The sequence below is a fragment of the Alligator sinensis genome, unplaced genomic scaffold (assembly GCF_000455745.1).
Source record: "Alligator sinensis unplaced genomic scaffold, ASM45574v1 scaffold172_1, whole genome shotgun sequence".
NCBI lineage: Eukaryota > Metazoa > Chordata > Crocodylia > Alligatoridae > Alligator > Alligator sinensis.
In genome coordinates this window covers 884,671-904,673 of record NW_005842168.1, presented here as the reverse complement: position 1 = coordinate 904,673, position 20,003 = coordinate 884,671, and the positions used below count along the sequence as shown (strand labels likewise).

Below are 20,003 nucleotides of genomic sequence, written 5' to 3'. Positions count from 1 at the left end.
CTACACGCACCTTAGTTTAACACGGTGAAGGAGGAAATATCACCCAAACTCAGTGGCCATTTGTACGTGTCACAAAATTGGCCTTTAAAGCAGCTTAATGGCCTTTTGCACCGCTTTAATGGCACGGCTGTTTCACATGTCGGTGGTGTAATGCAGGTTAAATTACTTTGGGATGCAGCAAAATAAAAGATGTCAGGTGTTTTAGTTTGCTACCTTACAGCTGCAGAGGGAAGCACCAGACCCCATGCAGCTCAGAGGCTGTGCAGGCAGCCCGGGCAGGCAGCCCGGCAGCAGCCCAAGCAGGCAGGCTCCTGCAAAGTTTAAAAAAAAAAAAAAAAAAAAAAAAAGGGGCAAGCCTGATCATTTTTTTTTTTTTTTTCCTCCCTGGATCCTGCCTGCCTGCCTGAGCTGCATGAGGGCCTGGTGCTTCCCTCCGTGGCTGCAGTGCCCCCCAGGACTTCCCGGGCCAGGTGCCTGAGGGTGGGTGCCACCTGTGGGGAGCTGCCACTGCCGCAGAGGGAAGCACCAGGCCCCCCTGCAGCTAGGGGCCTGCTCCTCCTGCCAGCAGCTCACCCTCCCCTCCTTGCCACCAGAGAGGCAGGTAAGAATCAGGCCTGACCCTTGTGTACACACCACGGGGGGTTACTTCACCCTAAATTAAAAACCCACCACTTCAATTTAGAACTAAACTGAAGTAAACACCCGTGGCATGTACAAATGGCCAGTGATCACAGTAGCAAAAAACATTTGTATCCAATGATGTGGAGCTATCCACCAATGCAAACCTTTCATAAATAAGTTGGTGAAACAATACATTTGTTTTTCAGAGAGAAACTCACCTTCAACCCTAAACCATGTTTCCCGGGCATCACAGCAGAACAGTCATCAATAACTTGTCACGTTGAAGCTCTGCTATTAGTGCTTACATAAGCAAAGAAATGTATCTTGGCAGTCTGAACAGGCAATCTTAAACCAAGTGGAAACCATGTATAAACTTCCTTAGACAAAACTTGACAGTCTGAGTTAGTAGCATCATACTACTCACCATCACAGGCTGCTTTGAGAAGTAGACCATAGCAATAGTCTTCTGCAGTAACTTAAATACACATAACCTAATCCTGATCTCGTTCATTCCCACTTCCTTTTGGGCAAGATTCTGCTCTGATTGATGTCTCTGTGAAATGAGAGTGGGTCCATTTAATTTAACGTTATTCTGTGACTGACAGCAAAACAGGATCAGAAAACTGTGTCCATGTACTGTGTAATAACAGTGGAATCTGGCTTACAAATACCATTATCTATAGACATATTTTCCAGAAGTTGCTTATATTGTTAAAAATAAACTTTTCAAGCTTGGCTGCCTAAACCTACCCACTAGAACTATATTCGGGTACCAATGTCACCTGACGTTTGAAAGGTGCTGAATATCTACGGGGGGGGGTTGCTGAAAAACAGGCCTCTGCATGACTAAATTTTGATTTAGAGGCCTAGATTAGTTGGCAAATGTTATCTAAAATCCAATCCTCCAAGAACAAGGGTAGTCTTATTCAGATGCTAACATCCTTTTAGGATGCTTTAAAATATAAACATCTTTTTATAACACTACCATCTTCTTGTCAATGGCCAGCATGTGCTGCAATATATTGCTTGGGCTGGTTTTTTTGTTTTTCAAGAATTCAGGTGGCCTCTCTGCCTCTGTCTCCCCACTCCGCACATTGTTCTTCACGCCAAACCAACGAGAGCTTGTGTGGAACAACTAGATTATTTTCATTTGAAGATTATAGCACTATCGACAGCAGAAACTGCTGTCTGCTGCTCTTTCTGACCCTATAGTCCAGGCCCTGCCTTCCAGTACGGAGCAGGACCCGTCCTGTAGTTGCCCTGCTCTCAGCAGGTTGTCTGCACATGGCACACACCACAAGGAGCAGCCAGGCTGCTGAATGCAAAGAAAAGGAGTGAGAACAAAGGCCTGGCAGGAGTGCTGCAGCGCTCATAGACCCTGCCTCCCAGGACTCACTCACCAAATAACCTAGCCACCTCTGGTACCTGCCAGCACTTCCAGCCACCCCCGGAGCCCTCCCAGCCCTTTCTGCACCATCCCTGGACATGGACACAGGAGTCTTGGATGTGGCAGTGATAGCCAATTCCTCCACTTCCAGTCTCCATGGATTATGTGGCACATGTTCAGAACAGCTCGGAGCCAAGGAGCCAGGCAGAGGCCACCGTGTGAAAAGAAAATGTGTCTTCTAGTCTCGGGCGGTCCCGGTGCTCTGCAGGGCTCTGTGCCTCTCTGCCCTGCCTTCTGCCTCTATTGCAGGCCTGGGGGGTAAACTGTGACTCTGTCTCCTGTAAGGAACATCACAACTGGAGCTGCCAGGAGAGGAGAGGAAAAGACAGGGCTTGGCTGAAGACATACTGACACTGTGTGGGGCAGAACAGAATCAGGCACAGAGTGGGTGAATAGGCAGTGCAATAGCAATGAAATTTGGTGCCCAGGGCAAAGCTTGCAGTGGCAGCCCGCCCTCGCTCCATGCACAGATCTGGTGGGGTACACGCTCCCCCAAGCTTGCCCAGGAGTGCACGCAGCTCTGGGAGCTGTCCTTCCCTCATCCCTGTGCTCCCCCAAACGAGCCACTCATAGCTCCATCCTGTGCCTCGCCATGGCTGGGCAGCGTCTGCTGGTGCCCCTTTATTTCAGCACCCGGGGAGGTCACCCTGCTCAACCCCCCCCCCCCCCCCCCTGCTTGCTACGGCACTCTGAATAGGGAGATGTTGGCTTCCTCTCTGGGCCTGGTCTGCCGCTGCCTGATCCCACTGACACAGGTTGATGCTCCGAGGGCAGGAAGGGAACGGGCATGTCTTAGCAGCAGTAGCCATGTGTGGGGAAGGAGGGTGCCTTGTGGGTGTGAACCACTAAGGGGAGCCCCAGGCTAGCAGGAAGAACAATTCAGCACTCCTATGAGGGGACTAGAAAATGGCTGAAGCAGCCCCAGCAGGTAAACCCAGGCTCCAGGCCCGGGAAGATGCCTGTCCCTGGCAGAAGGGATCAGGGGACCTGAAAGGCTCCCAGGCTCCTGGCAGCAACTGGTTTTGTTACGGGTCAGTTTTGCCTCCATTCTGGTGATCTCAGGCAAGGCAGAGATTTCTGCCATCTTTGTGGCCTCTCGGGGTGCCTGCAGACGTGGTCGTTCACGTTCTGATAAGAACGCGTCGGAGCAGACCGATGAATCGAGCATTAATCAAGTCTGCTTCACATTTTAATTAGACTGTTCCAGCATTGCCGCACCGGCGCGTGCATGAAGCCATTGCACATTTCAAAATGGCTGCTTTATCTAAACTTCACAAATGAGCTTTCGATAAAGCATCCCATGGTCATTTGGAAACACACAGGGGTTTAATACACATGGTGGTGAGCCATTTTAATTAGAGCAGCTGTCTGGGAAATGCTATCATTAAAATGCCACCCCCCCTCTCCCCTCCTTCCTTCCAAGTGTGTGTATAGGCAGCCTTGAATTTTTGGTGGCTGCCTAGTTCTGGCTGTTCTGGGTCTATACATGGAAAGGGATTTCTACTTTTTTTAGGCTTTAGGCATTTTAGACCCTGTGCCCCTCGCATGCCCTTTCCTGGGGGACATTGGCTTCTCTGCCTGGTCTCCCTTTGATGCAATAGCTACTAAATCAATGGTGCTAAGAATAAAGGAGCAAGGGCCTTCGCACAGGGAAAGCCCAGAGACAATAGGAAGCTTGCTAATCTGTGGAAAACAGCCAAGCTGCTACAGACGTGCAGCCTGCTTCTTCAACACAACAGCCCACGCAGTTGTTCCACACAACAGCTCTTTCTATGCCCTTAATAGCTGCCTGCTGTGTTTTGTTTGCCAACTTGTGTTTTATTCATTTTACAGCTACTTCTCTCTTTTTCTCTTCCCTTACAAATGCAGCACATGTGTTGCTATCTTAGGGGAGAGAACAGAAAATTAAAAGGTATTTTCAATATAACCTCTCCTACTTGTTTTAAAAAGTGTCATCTCCAGAATTTCAGATTGGACTAACTGATCGTGTCAAAGGAGATATCGTTCTAGGTTCCCTTTAGATCCCAGTTCTTGATCTGATGTGGTTGTGCCTGGTGGCAATTTTTAGATAGATGAAGATAATCTTTGCAAAACAAATTAGAATAATTTGGAGTGATTAAGTAGCAGTTTCCCGAGCGGAGGCAGAAAAGTAGCAAAACTCAATAAAAGCAAGACCCTGCAGGGGTGGATTTGTCTTGCTGATGGTTCAGTTCTTAGTGAGTTGTAAAATCAGGTGAGCTCTTATAATGCATTATGCAGGTTAAATAAAAATCTTAATAAAGAACATTTTAAATGCATTATAAACTTGGAAAAGGATCTTGTAAACATTGTATCAGGTGAGAGGGAGGGAGGGAGGAAGGGAGTGTGTAAAAGATAATAATTACACATATTATTTATTAAGCAATAGTCATTAAGGATCACTGGTAGGAGGAGAGAAAGCATACCTTTTAAAAAGACTCCTTCCTCAAGGACTTCTGTTACTTCTTCATTCTTCAATGAAAGTGGAGAATAAAGGAGCAAGAGCCTTAGCACAGGGAAACCCAGACCTTAATACCTTTCGTCTTTTTTCTCCTGAATGTCCGTATCACGTGTCTGCAGGTATGTGGACCAGCAGTCACCTGCCTGCCCCTCCCCGTCACACTCCTGGACAGAGTCAGAGTACGGAGGACAAGGTGTGCGACATGGTTCCTTGCTGGCATAAGTAAGCTCCATTTATGCATAGCAGTTGTTTGGAGGAGGTTTGTTGCACACCTGTTGTTCCCAAACTTTCAGCCATGCTCTGTTTCTTCAAATAGTCCACCCCTTGCTTCCAGGTGAGTTTACATTCTTCTGACTGTACGTATCAGTAGCTCTGTACACATTACTGCACTCTAGAAATGATCCTGTTGTTTGTAAAGTGAGTTGATATTAAACCTGTGCTGTTTGCTTGTAGATGTTTTGAGTGGCCTATGTCTTCTAAAATACGTAGCGGCTGATCTCTTTTATGGAAATGATAATGGGTCAAGTAGTGATGCCCTTGCTCTCTAATACCGTACTCCTCAAGCAGTCCTACTGAAATCAGGGAGACTGCTTGAGGAGTAAAGTACCACTCCGTTTGAGTAAAAGTATCAGAATGTTATTTGACTCCTAGCGGATTGAAGAACTGTACCCAGTGTCCAAAGAGTCATGTCAGGGTTTGATGTGACAGTTGCTGGTTGGGTGTGTTACTAACGTGAACTAGTTTATGCGTGTTAGGCTTTGTCTATATTTTTGCACCGCTTCAGTTAATTTAGGGTAACTATGTCAGTGCATACCTTCAGCAACTGCTGAAACTTCCTTAGCCTGACGAAGGGTTTTTGAACCCGAAAGTTTGCTTAATAACAATTCTCCCATTTGGATTGGTCTAATAAAAGATATCAAATTCACCCAAGGAACCTTGTCTGCCTATGTCCTTAGACCAACACGGCTACAACCTAAACCCCTGCATACCTTCAGCAGAGACATTCTACGTGCTATTAGAAAAACTGCTTCCAGTTATTTTTTACCTTGGGAGTGTCTACACATGCTTAATGTGACTGAATTAACTCCAGCACAGTTTGAGCTGGAGTAAACTAATCTGGATATCACCATCTAAATGTGCGTTTAAGCACAGTAATTTACTCCACCATCGGATAGCATTTGTGTCTGATGGGACTATTGGACAGATCAGTAAATTAGTCTACACCAGCCTAATTGCCATGCTTGTGTAGATGATGATGCTTTGCAGATTAGTCTACTGTGCAGTAAAGTGCATGTGTAGACGTACCCTAGTATTAAACAAAGCTATAGCGCACCACTACAAATCTCTATTTAGAGGGATAGAGCACATCTAATATATGTGTAGAGTGGATCTTTGGTCCTGTTTTAAACTGAGTTGGCATATGTCATTGTAAATGTGCGTTGAGGCACTCAACAAACGCTTGTGATTTCACTTCACGGAAAAAAGTGACTTTCGTTTCAATATGATGGAGGTGAAATCTAAAGAAAAATATATGTAGGGTTAGTAGAGAAGCCTTTGTACTAGGCTTGCTCTGAAGCCCACTGAAGTCCATGTGAGGTATTTAAAATGGTGTATTCTGGAAGGCAAATGTTGTCCAAAGCAGCAGTACAATGGTACAAAGTCATAAAGCTTTGTTTCTTGCAAGTTACATAACATTCGTGTCAGTAGGTGGAGCTCCAAGATAAATAGTTCTGGTCTCAAAATCCTACCCTCTGCTACACATACAGCTATGTAGATGGGATATTAATTACAAGAGTAAACTGTATCCTTAAAATAATCATTGGAGATTTATGCACCTTATTCTGAAAATCATGCATGTGAGAGAAGACCATTCTGATCCCCCCGTGCTTGGGCAGGAATATCTCTATGGCACGTTTTCAGTTATTCTAACTATCCCAAATGCTGTTAGATCTACCACTTCTCTGCAAAGATACTCAACAGCTTATTACATATCACTATCAAATGAATCAGCCTTAATTTTTTGCTTTTCTTAATTTCATCTGACAACTCCAAGTTAAACTTCCACATCCTATCACAAATTATTTCACTCCATCCTTGACATACTTGCAAATATGCATGTCTGGCTTTAGTCGTCTCTTTTCCAGACTATGAGATATCTTTAGTTCTTTAATCTTTCTTCATAAATCAGTCCATGCAGTACCGTGATAATTTTGGTTTATCTTTAAACCATTCCCTCGATTTTTCACATATTTGTGAAGAGTTGCAACTATCTGAAATCCTCGTGTCAGCTTGGAGGCAGCGGATAGTGAGTCTGTGCATAGCACAGAAGTTTGGAATAAAAACAAAGGAAGTCCAAAAATTAGGACACAAATATAGCACCAGAAATGTTCCCCCAAGACTTAAGCGTATCTGGTATCAACTGTATCTGCTAAATAAAGCAGTTAGATGGCCAGGTTTCTACTGCGAGTGGTTTACATTAAGCCTTTATGTGCTCAAGGGCAATCCATCAAAAAATGCAACCATATTTTAAAGTGTTCTGATCTTTTGATAAACTTACATCATGGTCCACAGTAGCAAAAGACAGGCTGTTCAAGCAAAAACAAGCATTTTTCAAGCTGTTAATAAGATGGCTACACATCAGCTGCTGATGTGTAGAGGTGAATAATACCTTGTTATATGGATTTGTACATCTTGGAAATAACAGTTCAAATCAACATGAACGAATGAGAACTACAAAAGGTCCACAGTAAGAAAAAGAACCCTTTGGATGATGGAGAAAGGGTAATTCAGTACTAGTGTCTGGCAAGTCTTGTCCTTTTGGGGGAAAGACAGCATGATAAAGGCTGGCATATGTGGTAGAAGTGGGGAAATGCTTGGATCTGATTGATTTTTTTGGTTATTCTCAGCCCGAGGTAAGAAGCAGCTGCTGATTGTGTGTTTTATATGACTGCCTGCTAAAACTATGTAAATGCAATGTCTTTACACCCGTTTAAGGTATCTGAGGGGCTGTGCATGTGCTTTTATGACAGATACTCATATAGACATCCACAACTTGGAATCGGTGCTTCTTTATGCATCCGTCAACCAAATATATCAATAACAAACAACACGTGCCTTTTTAATAATTCATTTGTATGTCTGTATGCAAACCCAGAAGGTGAGAAGAAGGTAAGCCAGGCTGTGGGAGAGGCAAAGGAAGGGGCACTGAAATGAGGATATAAGTGACCTGATTCCACTTCCCAGCACTGCTGCTGAGTTTTGTGTGATTTTAGATAAGTCCTTTCATTACCCTGAGCCTCAGTTTGACCTGTCATTTCAGAATAAAGAAAACCTGCATTGTGGGAGTGGTAGATGGAAGTGCAACCTTTCACTGACTATAAAGAACAAGTTTTATTATGAATGACCCTTCAAAAGGAGGCTTTTAGGGGTCATAATTTGGATCCAGCAAACAAAGTTGAGGTAAAAAAACCTTTTTGAATAGGACCTTTAAGGGACTCAGTAGTTGGCAGCTACTACGAAAGGCCATGGGGAGCAAGAGCAGATCCTGGGGCTCTACACTCTCTACAGCTGATGCATATATATGAGAGAGACCAATTCACTGCCCACTGGATAATGGCGACAGGCATTGGCAATGCATAGGTGGTGCATACGGGTGCACGTGCACCCCCTGAGCATGGCAGCACATCCCCTACAAAAAGGCACCGCCAACACTGCCAGTGGCACCTGCGGGCAGTCACCGCTCGCCACTCCCTTCTCGCTGCCAACACCACTGGTGGCATCTGCGGGTGGTCCATGATCGCCATTGGCCGCTGCCAGCAGCGTCTGCGGGTGGTCACTGACCTCCAGTCAGCACTCGCCCCCCACTGCCGACAGCTCTGCGGCTGCCTACGGGAGCTCCCCGCTCACCGTTGCCACGCTCCCGCCATCGACAGTGCCGCTGCTGCCTGCGGGAGCTTGCCGTGCCTACACTTATCAATGAGTTTAGGACAGATTCCAGAGTTACACTCATTTCCAGTCATACTGGCCTAAGATTTCTTTTTTAAATTTGATTTTTGACTCCATTTCATAAGGCTTTCTTGCCAGAAAGGAATGGTTCACCTGCTCAAGCCTTATCAGTTGTACGTGTATGTTCTTTTTTACCTTCCTTAACAAAATCCCAGAGGACTTGGCCAGATGGAAATTCCATATACAAAATTAGTTTAATTGAAAAGCCTATATTTCCCAAGTCTCGTCTAAAGTACTGAAGTTACCGTTAATGAATAAGCAATAAAAATCAAGATCCAGGGTACTTCAGGCCTGGGTTTTGACCTCTGCACTTAGAATAAGCTGCAAACTAAGCAAGAAATACTGTCCTTGACTTAAAATAAATCAGAAAGTCGGCTAACTAAATTGAATAAATATAACCTGGGCAAGAGTGTTATCTCAGGGTGGTGAGCATGTTGTATTACTTTTGACTAACTATATTATTAGCAGTGCTGGAACCAGTTGGGGTGAGCAGGGTGACCGCCCTGAGCACTGAAGCAAAGGGGTGCCAACAGGAGCTGCCCAACTGGGGCAGGGTGTGGGACGGAGCCGCGAGCGGCTTGGTTGTGGGGGCACGGGGATGGGGGGAGGGCGACTTGCACCGCTGCATGCACTCCTGGGCAAGCATGGGGGGCATGTGCCCCCAAGATCTGTGCGCAGGGCAAGGGAGAGGGCGGGCTGCCACTATGGGCTTTGCCCCGGGCACCAAACTTCCTTGCCATGGCACTGAGTATTAGAATTGTAACTGCTGAGGTTGCTTGGCTCCTGACTTAGAATCGTGACTGTTAGGATGCAATAAACTTGCTCATAGTTAAGGACACCCGTATCTTAGTCTCTATACCTGGTAAAAAGACCTGTAGAAGCATCACTGGACATAACATAAGAGCAAACTCGTGTAGGACCCAAGGCCTGCCTTCTTCCAGGGAGCCATACAACCTCTGACTTGTTCTCTTCCTCTTGGCCCTATTTATCTCCAGCCTTCTCTTGGCTGCACAGGGAGCCAGTTTCAAATGGAGGGCTGGAGGAAGGACTGGATAATGCCTAATTTGTTTCCTACTGGTTTAAAGCACCATATTGGGAAATCAGAGAAACATGGATTCAAACTCCCTCTGGGTGAAGGCAGGGGAGGAGGAAGACCAGAACCCGTGTCCCACTTCCTGGGGGAGGGAGTGACTCCCAAGCTATTTAAGCTAAAACATGGAAGGGCTTTTTCCCTCCTCTCATCATGGCTTATGTATGCCCAGTGTACATAGGTATGTAGCTGCATACCTACCCACCCAGCGTGCAGCCTACTGAGCATGGTAAGTAGCTCTGTGGATGCTTACATGTCCACATTGCACAGGTAATAAAACAGTAAACTGTGCATCAGTGCCAAAATGCCACTTAGGTAGCAGGGAAACTGCCATTTAGTTACTTTAAGGGTAATAGAATGTGGGCCTAATTGCCTAAAATAGATAATAAGCTAAATGAGAGCAATATTAAGAAGTTTCACAGCAAATGAAAAAAGCCTGTATAGACCAGCCATTATCATTGCAACTGAGCGGCAAGCACTCATAATTAATCCTGTAGAAGAGCTTCCATTGAAGACTTATAGGATATTCATTTTTATCATTGCAGCACCAGCCCCTGGGCCACATAAGTAGAATTTTAAACAAGCTTTCCCAAGCAGCGGTGTCAAAGGGAACCTGAGCATCTGCAGGTATAACCAGTTTCTTTACAGAAGGCACAGCTTCTATATACTAGGATGTTGCCTACTACTTTTAGGGTCAAGACTTCTAAATAATATATTTAGATAGACTCGTCTTAATTAACCTGGGTGAAACACTATTATTGAGCATAGATGCAACACCAAAACCTGGTAAAGGAAGGGGCCCCTTTGCTGGCACTAGAAGGAAAAGAAAAAATTGAGCTTGTCTCATACTATTTCTTCTGCATCCTACAATACAGATGCCGCAGATACTTACAGCTGTCCCTACTCAGAAACAACAGATGCAAAGAACTGTCACATTCAAAGCTAGTGAAAGGATATCATTCCCATTTATTTAATGCTTAGTCTTAGCGTCCCTTGACTGGAAGTTGTGGAGCCTTTGATCGGTTCCCCAGATATCATTCTTCAATGTCTAATTTTCTCTTTGGAAAGAATACAGAGGAACTGTGGTCAGTAAGAAAATAAGGGAAAAAAGGGAAATGAATCTAACAGTTAACTCCCATCTTCCACTTTCCTCTCTTAAATGTCCTGGTGGGTTAATTTTAGGCAGAATTGCAAGGCAATTGTTAATGGCCTGATACAATCCAGGGAGAGTTTTTGAGAACGGTATGTAAAGAGCATTCATAGTGTAAAATATGAGTCGGGAAATGATCTACTCTAGAGGAAGGCATCAACAATGGATAGGATGGGATCATTTATGTATGTAAAGTACTACTACCCAAACCTCTGTGTCTGTTGGGACACATTATGTTTAGAGACACTCAGCCAAGTCCTTTGCAGGTTTACTGGATGGGCTTCACCACTTGAAGACAGAAGCTGGCAGGATATCCTCTTTGCCGCACTACCGGCAGGGGGCAAAAAGGAAGCCCAGCTCCTGTGATGGAGAGGGAAGATGCTATTTCTTGTCCTCACCCATAAGAGTGAATCTCTGCCTACACTGACTTTTTTTCCTGAGGAGGGAAAATAGCAATTCTCTGTGAGAGGGTTCAAAATTGGTTCAATAAAAGATGCTATATTATCTGCCTTATCCGCAAATGACTATGAGTGCAGGATAAAGCACCATCCCATTTCACAGTGCAAAGAACAGAGTAAAATTTTACAGTTGCCTGGAAAAAAAATTGCATGAAGCAGAGAGAAAAAGACCCCAGAATTCCTGCTTTCTGGAGTAATTACCAACAACCACCCAGTCAATAGCTGTGTTCGGTCAGGGACACGCTGACATGTAGAAAGATGAAGCTAGACAAAGTCTTTTGCTAGACATGATTAATATAAAAACCCATCATTTAGAAAACACCTCTCCAGATTGGGTCCCCAGATAGAAATCTGCTTGTAAAGGCTGATTAAGTTACATTAATAATCAGAAAAAAAGTCATTCAAGCTGTGACCTAACTGGGCAATACTTCACTTCAAATGTACCAAGACCAATTAAGCATTTTGCAGCTAAACCACAGACAATGAATGTGAAGTATGAAAATGCTTTATGCATTATTCAAGGAAGAAAATGGCTCATGTACTGCTTGTTTCTGTAAAGCTGGGGTGGGCAATTATTTTGGCTGGAGGGGCCACATAATGAATTTTGGTGAGCTGTCAAGGGGCACACACATATAATCTTTCAGAAGAAAACATTTGAACAAAGTATAGATACAAAACAAATCATATACTAAAAATCAAACATAGACTGTAACATCTAATTTTTTTTGAAAAGGAATTTTTGTCCTGATTTATGTTAGTTTGAGTCATGTATGTAGAGGCTATTGCATAATAGCTCAAAATAAAGTCTTACTCTTGCATATTGTCGGGGGGGTTGGCGGGTTGTGGGGGGGTATGGGAATATGGGGTATGTGTGGGAGGATGGGTGTGTGTGGGTGGGGAGGGCGTGGGTGTGGGTGGCGAGGGAGTGGTGGGGGGATGGGCTGCGGGGGGGGTGCGCATGTGTCGAGGCGGCTTGCCCGCATGGTAGGTCCCAGGACCTGGGTGGAGGTTAGGGGAAGGTAGGATGCGGGGGACCAAGGGGGATGTGCACCAGAGCTTGCCTGGGTGGGCTGGACATATTGGTCCCTGGAGGCGCAACAAGCCACTGGTGAAGGGTAACCAAATGCCCGGTAAGGGAAGGAGACAGTCAATACTTACCTACGGTATGAGGAGCCAATGGTGATGGAGCAGTGATTGGTGCCGTCGCAGCGGTTTAGAAGCACCTGCTCCCTGTGGGTTGGGCGGCATGCCGAGAATGACATCATGAACCAGCAACCAAGCATGGCCAGAAAAGAGAAGTGGAGCCATGCAGGGAGGGCAGACAGAGTGCTGGGGATGCAAAACACCCAGTGACTCCAAAGCAAATAGTGAGCAGAGCTGGATCCACAGCCTGGAGACCAGAAGCGGTTTCCAGCCAGACAGTGGCCCAGGACCACCCAGAGAGAGACTCCTCATGGACCACATCACCCAGGCACTGGGAGAGGAGCATATGAGTTGGGCAGCTGCCAGAGCCCAGGGACCCAGGTGCAGTGAAGATGCTGCCACTTTTTGTTTCCTTTTTTCTTAAGAGATAATTGATGTTGATTTAGAAGTTGCAGACTCAGCAAAGGGGGCATGGACTTAAGGCCCTGAATTGATAAGTGGCTCACAATTTAATCTGAGCAGAGCAAATTAATTGATATTTTGATTTTGAGGCCCGCAAATTGATCATAGACTGAATTAATTTAAGGAAGCCCATGAATTAATTGGGGCTTTTATTAATTCAAGGAGACCCATGAGTTAATGGATTGCTGTCGACCTGGAATTGGGCATGAACTTTATTGATTTAAGAAAACCCATGAATTAATTTATTTTTGAAGTAGAACTAAAGCCCTGCAGCTTAAATGAAGACAATAGTGAAGGCTGGTGGCCCGAAATTAATTAAGGACCAGTCATCACTGGAGTGTAGGTGTGGGCTTTAGGCATTAGACCAGGGAAGCCTGGGAGCAGGACTGCTGACACCATCACAATCTCAGTTGGCATGTGGACAAGGTGTAGGGGAGGAGGAGCCCTAGGAGCCTCCATGGCGCGAGTGTGCCTATGAAGGTGCTGATAATATCCTAGGACCTTTCTTTTCTTCTCAAGATCAAGGGGTGGCAAGCAAGTCGAGGAAGGCATCCCATGCACAAGTCACCTTGCCACCCTACCATATGGGTGATGGCTTCACACAGTGTTCTGCACGTACAGATACAGGTGTGGTCTGCCCACCCCCAGCTGGCCCCGCCTGCTCCCCCCCAGACCAGCCCATCCTGTGCTTCTTCCCACACCCTCCCCACGCCTGCTGACAGCACCACTCCAACCCCAGCCAACATGCACAACTTCCCTACAGGGCTAATCCTGCTGCTGCAGCTGCCTGTGTAGTGCTTGGTTCTCCCTACCTCCAGCAGCTCCTTCTCCTTCTTCTGCTCCTGCTGCAGTGGGTGGAAGGTGTCCAGGAGCTGGAGCTGGAGCCCTGCATGTTGGGGCAGGAGCCACCTGGCTGTAGCTTCCCCCCCTGACCTAGCTGGGTGTGTGGTGCCCGGCACATGTCCCCACAGCCACCCCAGTACCCCACGCTACCTACTTCCCAGAGCAGCACAGCAGGGGCAGGAGGAGGAGAAGCTGCCTAAGGCAGGGGGAGCTGAGTAGTACCTGGGCAGATGCAGCAGGAGCAGCCCTGCTGGGAAGCCCTATTGGGAAGCTCCCAGCCCTGCTGGGAGGCTGGCTGGAGCCAGGGCTGGGGCAGTGCCATTGGTGGGCACAAAACAGAAGCAGACAGGGCTCAGCTCATGTGGAGCACCACAGGGGCAGCTGTAGGCTGCATACAATCAATTGGCAGGTCAGATTCAGCCCACAGACTATATTTTGCTCACTGCTGCTGTAAAGCATCCAGCTGGGTGATTTACAGGGCATTACAAAAATGGAGTTTGGCAAAGGGGAGAGAAGGGTACTCTTAAATCTGTTTGGCAGAGTGACAGTAAAGGAGATCAACCACCGTAGAAACTGGCATCTGGTCTGATTTGGCATGTCACTAGTCTTCTTCAGTTGGCCTCCCCTAGAGATGTACTTGACCTGAAAAGACTTGCACAAGCAAGAGAGGCCAGTAAAGGAGTGGGAAATACAATTTGTCCTTTAATAGGAAAAACAGGGCCTTCTGACTATTCCCCTCTGTCCAGTATTGTTCAACATCTTCATTAATTATTTGGATGATGGGGTTGAGTACACACGTAGCAAATGTATGGATAGCACCAAGTTGGGTGGAATTGCAGACACTCCAGAGGGTAAGACTAGGATCCAGAATGACCTGGATAGACTGGAGAAATGGCCTGCAATCAGTGAGATGAGATTCCACAAGGACAAATGTAAAATCATAGAATCAAATAAATCATGTAATTTTAGGGTTGGAAGGGACCTCAGTAGGTCATCTAGTCCAACCCCCTACTCAAAACAGGACCGTCCCCAACTAGATCATCCCAGCTATGGCTTTGTCTACCTGGGTCTTAAAAACCTCCAAGGACGGAAACTTCACAACCCCTCTGGGTAGCTTGTTCCAGTGCTTTACTATCCTCCTAGTGAGAAAGTTTTTCATAATATCTAACCCAAATTTCCCTTGCTGCAACTTGAGACCATTGCTTCTTGTTCTGTTATCTGTTACCACTGAGAACAGTCCAGCTCCATCCTCTGTGCAACCACTCTTCAGGTAGTTGAAGGCTACTATTAGATCCTCCCTTAATCTTCTCTTCTCCAGACTAAATAAGCCCAGTTTCCTCAGCCTCTCCTCGTAAGTCCTGTGCCCCAGCCCCTTAACCATTTTCACTGCCCTCCACTGGACTCTCTCCAATCTGTCCACATCCTTTCTGTAGGTCCCCAAACTGGACACAGTACTCCAGATGTGGCCTCACCAGTATCAAATAGAGGAAAATAATCACTTCTGCTAGCAACACACCTACCAGTGCAGCCCAGGATGCCGTTAGCCTTCTTAACACAAGGTCACTCTGTTGGCTCCAATTCAGTTTATTGTCCAGTGTAACCCCCAGGTCCTTTTCTGCAAAGCTGCTGCTTAGCCAATCAGTCCTCAGTCTGTACTGGTGCACTTGGGATGGAATAACTGCAGGCACATATACAGACCAGGGAATGACTGGCTAGCCTGCAGTACTGCAGAGAAGGACCTGGGTCAGTGGCAACGCTAGTGCACCCCCTGACAGCAGCATTTCCGGGCAGGGGGGGCAGGCGAGAGCACTGGTGCCCCCCCCGAGTGCATTGGCCGGGGAGTGCACCAGGAGAAGTGGTCCCCCTGTGGCTGATCCGGAAGTGCCAGCGGGATCAGCTGCGGGGACCCCCTGCCCTCCCCCCCCGTCTGTGGGATCGGCCATGGGGGGATGCCCGCCCCCTGGTCGCCAACTGTCCGCTGGGGGGGCAAGTGCCCCCCCTGACTCGGGAGGCACCAGTTACCCATGACCTGGTTGTTATGGTGGACCGCAAGCTGAATGTAAGCCAAAACCATGCTCTTGCTGCAAAAAAACAAAACAAGCAGCAACCTGGGTTGTATTAACAGGAGTGTCACTTGCAAATAAAGTGAAGTGATTTTTCTGCTCTATTCAGCATACCAAGGGACAGTATTTTTAAGAAACAGCATTCCCATTATATGAAAGGGTTCCATATAGCTTCAGAGAAATCCCCTTTCTTCCTTGTTCTCCTAGGAAAGGGAGGCAAACCAGTTCACTTCAGTCAGAGCAAAACTGTCTATCCACTCTTATATAGAAGTCTTAATATAAGCCTCCACTGTCGTTAGCCTAATTACCAAACAAGTTCTCTTCCAGCAGACCATTGGACTATAGTCTTTCTACTTACAAGGTTTAAAAAAAAATGTATGAGAGAGACTCTTCTATGTCTGTAAAGGCCCTACATTGCCAGATGTTTTGGATTCTCATGTGGGAGACCTGTTTCCTTTCAGTTGGAATACTGATTCCTTATCCTCTGTGGAAGACCATGTGATGTTGGCTCCACTGATCTCATTGACTTTACTTTCATGTGCACTGGGGAGAAGCTGAATGATGAAACCATTACGTATTCTGAAAGAAGTGTCAACAACCATCCGCAAGGAGCAACTTCAAGGACCTCCGAGAGCCTGCAGCAATGTTCTGCCATACCACCTGCTCATTTCCATGAGCTTTATCTTCTTGCAACACAGAAGAGCAGGCCTGAGAGCTGCATACTGAGCCTCAAGGCAGAGACAAGTCAGTGTTTTCCAGACAAAGGGAAGGACACTAGGAAATTCCAGATGCTGAACAGAAAATAATAATAAATTTCAGTGCCCTGATCAGTCTTATCTTCGGGGGGTTATAGATAATCCACACCAGAAGAGTTTTGTCTTTGCCTCTGTCCAATGGTTGCTCCAAATCCCAGGGTTGCTTTTTTTGGTTTGTGGTTTTTTTGTGGGCAGGGAAGAGGAGGTTTGCATTTGCAAGTGCTTTTTACCTTGGACCTGGTATAAGAGTGCCTAAAGATGCAGCTAGGTATCTGAGACTTTCCAAAGAGCCTAAGTACTCCCAATAAAATCAATCAAGCCTAATCTGCTAGACACTTTTGAAAAATCTCATGCCTATCTATATCTAACTAAATATGGAGAATCTGGCCTTTGATCCTTGAACTAAAGCAGTAGAGGCTCTTTGCTGTAAGAACTGCTGGTTCCAGGTTGGCCAAGTTACACAAAGTTGAGCAATGCTGTCATCAGGAAGCATAAGATAGACACACTTACTTAGGTAGATTTACATTCACCGGGGGTACCTTTGCTGCGTTGTACCGGTGACGCAAAGTAGTTTAAAGCCAGCCGGTCAAGTCAGATAAATTCAGTTCACGACTGCTGTGTGTCACCAGAGCATTATGAAGCAGACAAAGGGCTGATGACCTTTATATGCACAGGGAGAGATATTTTTGGGCCCGGTCATACTCTCCGATAGGGAACTTTCATGTGCGCTGGGGAGAAGCTGAATGACGAAACCATTTCGTATTGTGCAAGAAGTGTCAACAAGCATCCACGAGGAGCAACTTCAAGGACCTCCAAGAGCCTGCCGCAACGTTCTGCCATACCGCGTGCTCATTTCCATGGGCGCTGGGAGAGCAAATCTTTCTGAGGGGTTGCCTAAAATGGATTTCCTATGAATTCACCATTTTCCTTTCCACAATAATGAAAGAGAGGAGGTCAGCTCCCCAGACCCTACAGATCGTAGAATGGTCCTATTTATCCTGAATGATCCCTTGGAAACACTAGATCCAGAGTGTCCCATCCTTCCCTCCTTCCTTGCTTCACTCCCTCTGCCCCATAGCTGTTCCTACTGGCAACTTGCCAAGGACTCGCTCCTTTTAACTTAGATGCTTCTTTTGACCTAGAAAAAGGTTTTAAGATACAGATCAGGACTTACACCTGGTCTAGACTTCAGAGTGGGTTTTTAAGGTGTCTTTATGCAGAGGCTGAAGTACTAGATGCTTAACTGCTTGTCTTCCTTGTACTTCCTAGACATACTTGGTGAGAGCATCTTATCTCTAACTGGGCACATCTACACATGCATATGCTATGGGATGGGTTTACTCTGGAATAAATTACTCTAGAGTAAACCCACTATGGACAGACATCTACACGTGCGAGGATTCAGGAGCAGATTTGCTGCTCCTGGCAGCAGTCGGCTTCCGCCCCTCAGGCTCTGCACCAGCCCCCTGCAGCAGCCAGGGGGAGCCCTAGGCTCCCTACAGGTGTTAGCCCGGGGCTGACGGAGAGCACAGAGCCAGGAGACAGCTGTCTCCTGGTGGGGGCTGGGATATTGCTCCCTGCCCCTGGGAACTACCTGCTGCTGGGGTGGGCTCCGGTGGCAGTGACCAGGCAAGGACAGTATCCCCTGCCCTGGCAGCAGGGAGCTCCTGGCCCCAGCTCCCTGACTGGGGGTAGGGGGCTTGGAAAGAGTTGCAGGGGAGGTAGGTCCCAGCCCCCCTGCCTGATCCGCTGGTGGGGCAGCTAGCAGTGTGCCCCCCGCTGGGTGAGGATTCCCAGCTGGTTTGCAAAGCTGATCATGATCACGGAGCTAGAGCTGGATGCTCCCTCCTGCCAGGGCAGGGGGACATTGTCCCTCCCCAGGCTCTGCCACCAGAGCCTGTCCTAGCAGCAGGAAGCTCCCAGGGACAGGGAACAATCTCTCACTCCCTGCTACCCAGCTGACCAGAAGCAAATTTGCTCCCGGCCAGCCACCTACACATACCATACTGCACAGTAATTACTTGGCATTTAATTTGCTACTTGCATTTGCAGTTAGCAAATTAACTGCCAAGTAGAGGAAGTTAGTGTGTAGTACAGGTCAGTATGTGTAGATGGTGACACTTACTACGCATTAATTAGCACTACTGCACAGTAATGCATCTTATGTAGGCACACCCAACGTCTAACATGCTGCTCCTATATCATCATGTCGAGTGCGCTGGGAGCCCCCCGTGCTCCTGTGGGACACTCCATCTGCCCCAGCATCGCGGCATTCACGAGCCGCCTGGTACCTAGAGGTATGTAGAAAGAACATTTAAAGTTATCTCTATGTCCAAATCGCCAAATCTTTCCAAATCAATTCGGAGGGTTCCGATTCGATTCAGAGAGATTAAAGGGTCCTCTGATTCGATTTGGATTCGGAGATTCAGCCACCAAATCAGACTGAATCTCTGCTGAATTGAATCAGGGACCGAAGCTTCGCACAGCCCTAATATTTTTCAATAATCAGAAAGGACAAGGGAGTTTTGCCATGAGAGAATAGAGAAGAAGCTATGAGAGTAAGGCATGTTGCTTACCTTATACCCAGATGGGCTAGGAAGTAATTTAAATGTGGAATGGATGCCTAAAAGCTCATAGTTTAATGACCAGGTACATTTTGGGCTCACTCCCCGCATCCTAAACAGTGATCTGTGAGAAAAGCTGAGCAAGACAGATGGGTGTTAGGCAATCCAGAATCGTTCAGGTGCCACTCTTTTATGGGGATAACTGAATTTGTGCTGACATGTGTTTACCAACTCTCCGTTACCTGGCAGGGTTTCTGTGCTGAATGTGACAGGAATATTTTCATTTCCTGGGAGACATGATTTGAGGCTCCCCATCAATTCAGAACAGCTGTGCTAAATGGCAAAGATGGAAGACTGCATAAAATGCAAGGGAAAGGCAGGATAAGTAAAAAGCTGATGGGACTAACGGTAGTGAATACAAATCTATACTAGTACTTTAAGATGAACCTCTCTAAGGCCCCAACCTCACTGAGGCCACTGCAAATTCAAGGCCCATTTGATTCAAGGGGAATCTTTCTATTGAATTCAATGGGCTTCAAATCTGGCCTGAAGTGAGACTATTTGGATTTATAGCCAACAGGGTTTCTTTTACTAACTTCAGCATGTTTAGGTATGACGGGGCTCTGATCCGCGTGTCAAGGACATAGATATTTGGAGGTCCCTAGGGAGAGGTGACGCTCCAAGCTACTGGAAGGGCTCCACCAGCCGATGTGAAGGAGATTGTTATGACCCTGGTGACAGATCAGCGCACCAGTGACTTGAAAGGTATCATCTGTTACAGAGTGGGTTCAGCAAAGTTTGCCCTCTAGATAACTAGTTCTAGTTCTGCCCAACTAAAATTCCTCCCGTGACACCCACTTGGATCCAGCACCTCCTCGGAGCAGGGAAAGATCTGGAGCAACGCTGATGAGCCGCTGAAGAAA

The 20,003-nt window shown here is 46.6% G+C and overlaps 2 long non-coding RNA genes across 2 annotated transcripts in view; one reads left to right on the top strand and one right to left on the bottom strand.

Annotated features, from left to right (window-relative positions):
* LOC112550635 overlaps nt 1–4,652 on the bottom strand; it is a 5,430-nt gene extending 778 nt beyond the window's left edge. Inside the window, exons 1-2 of the long non-coding RNA XR_003094560.1 lie at nt 4,513–4,652; nt 1,046–1,174 (exon numbers count right to left, since the gene is read on the bottom strand). This is a non-coding gene — a long non-coding RNA (uncharacterized LOC112550635). The remainder of the gene's footprint in view (nt 1–1,045; nt 1,175–4,512) is intronic.
* A 77-nt stretch (nt 4,653–4,729) lies between these two features.
* LOC112550628 lies at nt 4,730–11,150 on the top strand. The gene is made up of 3 exons (XR_003094553.1): nt 4,730–4,881; nt 7,867–8,006; nt 11,059–11,150. It is a non-coding gene; the product is annotated as an uncharacterized LOC112550628 (long non-coding RNA).
* The last annotated feature ends 8,853 nt before the right edge of the window (nt 11,151–20,003 follow it).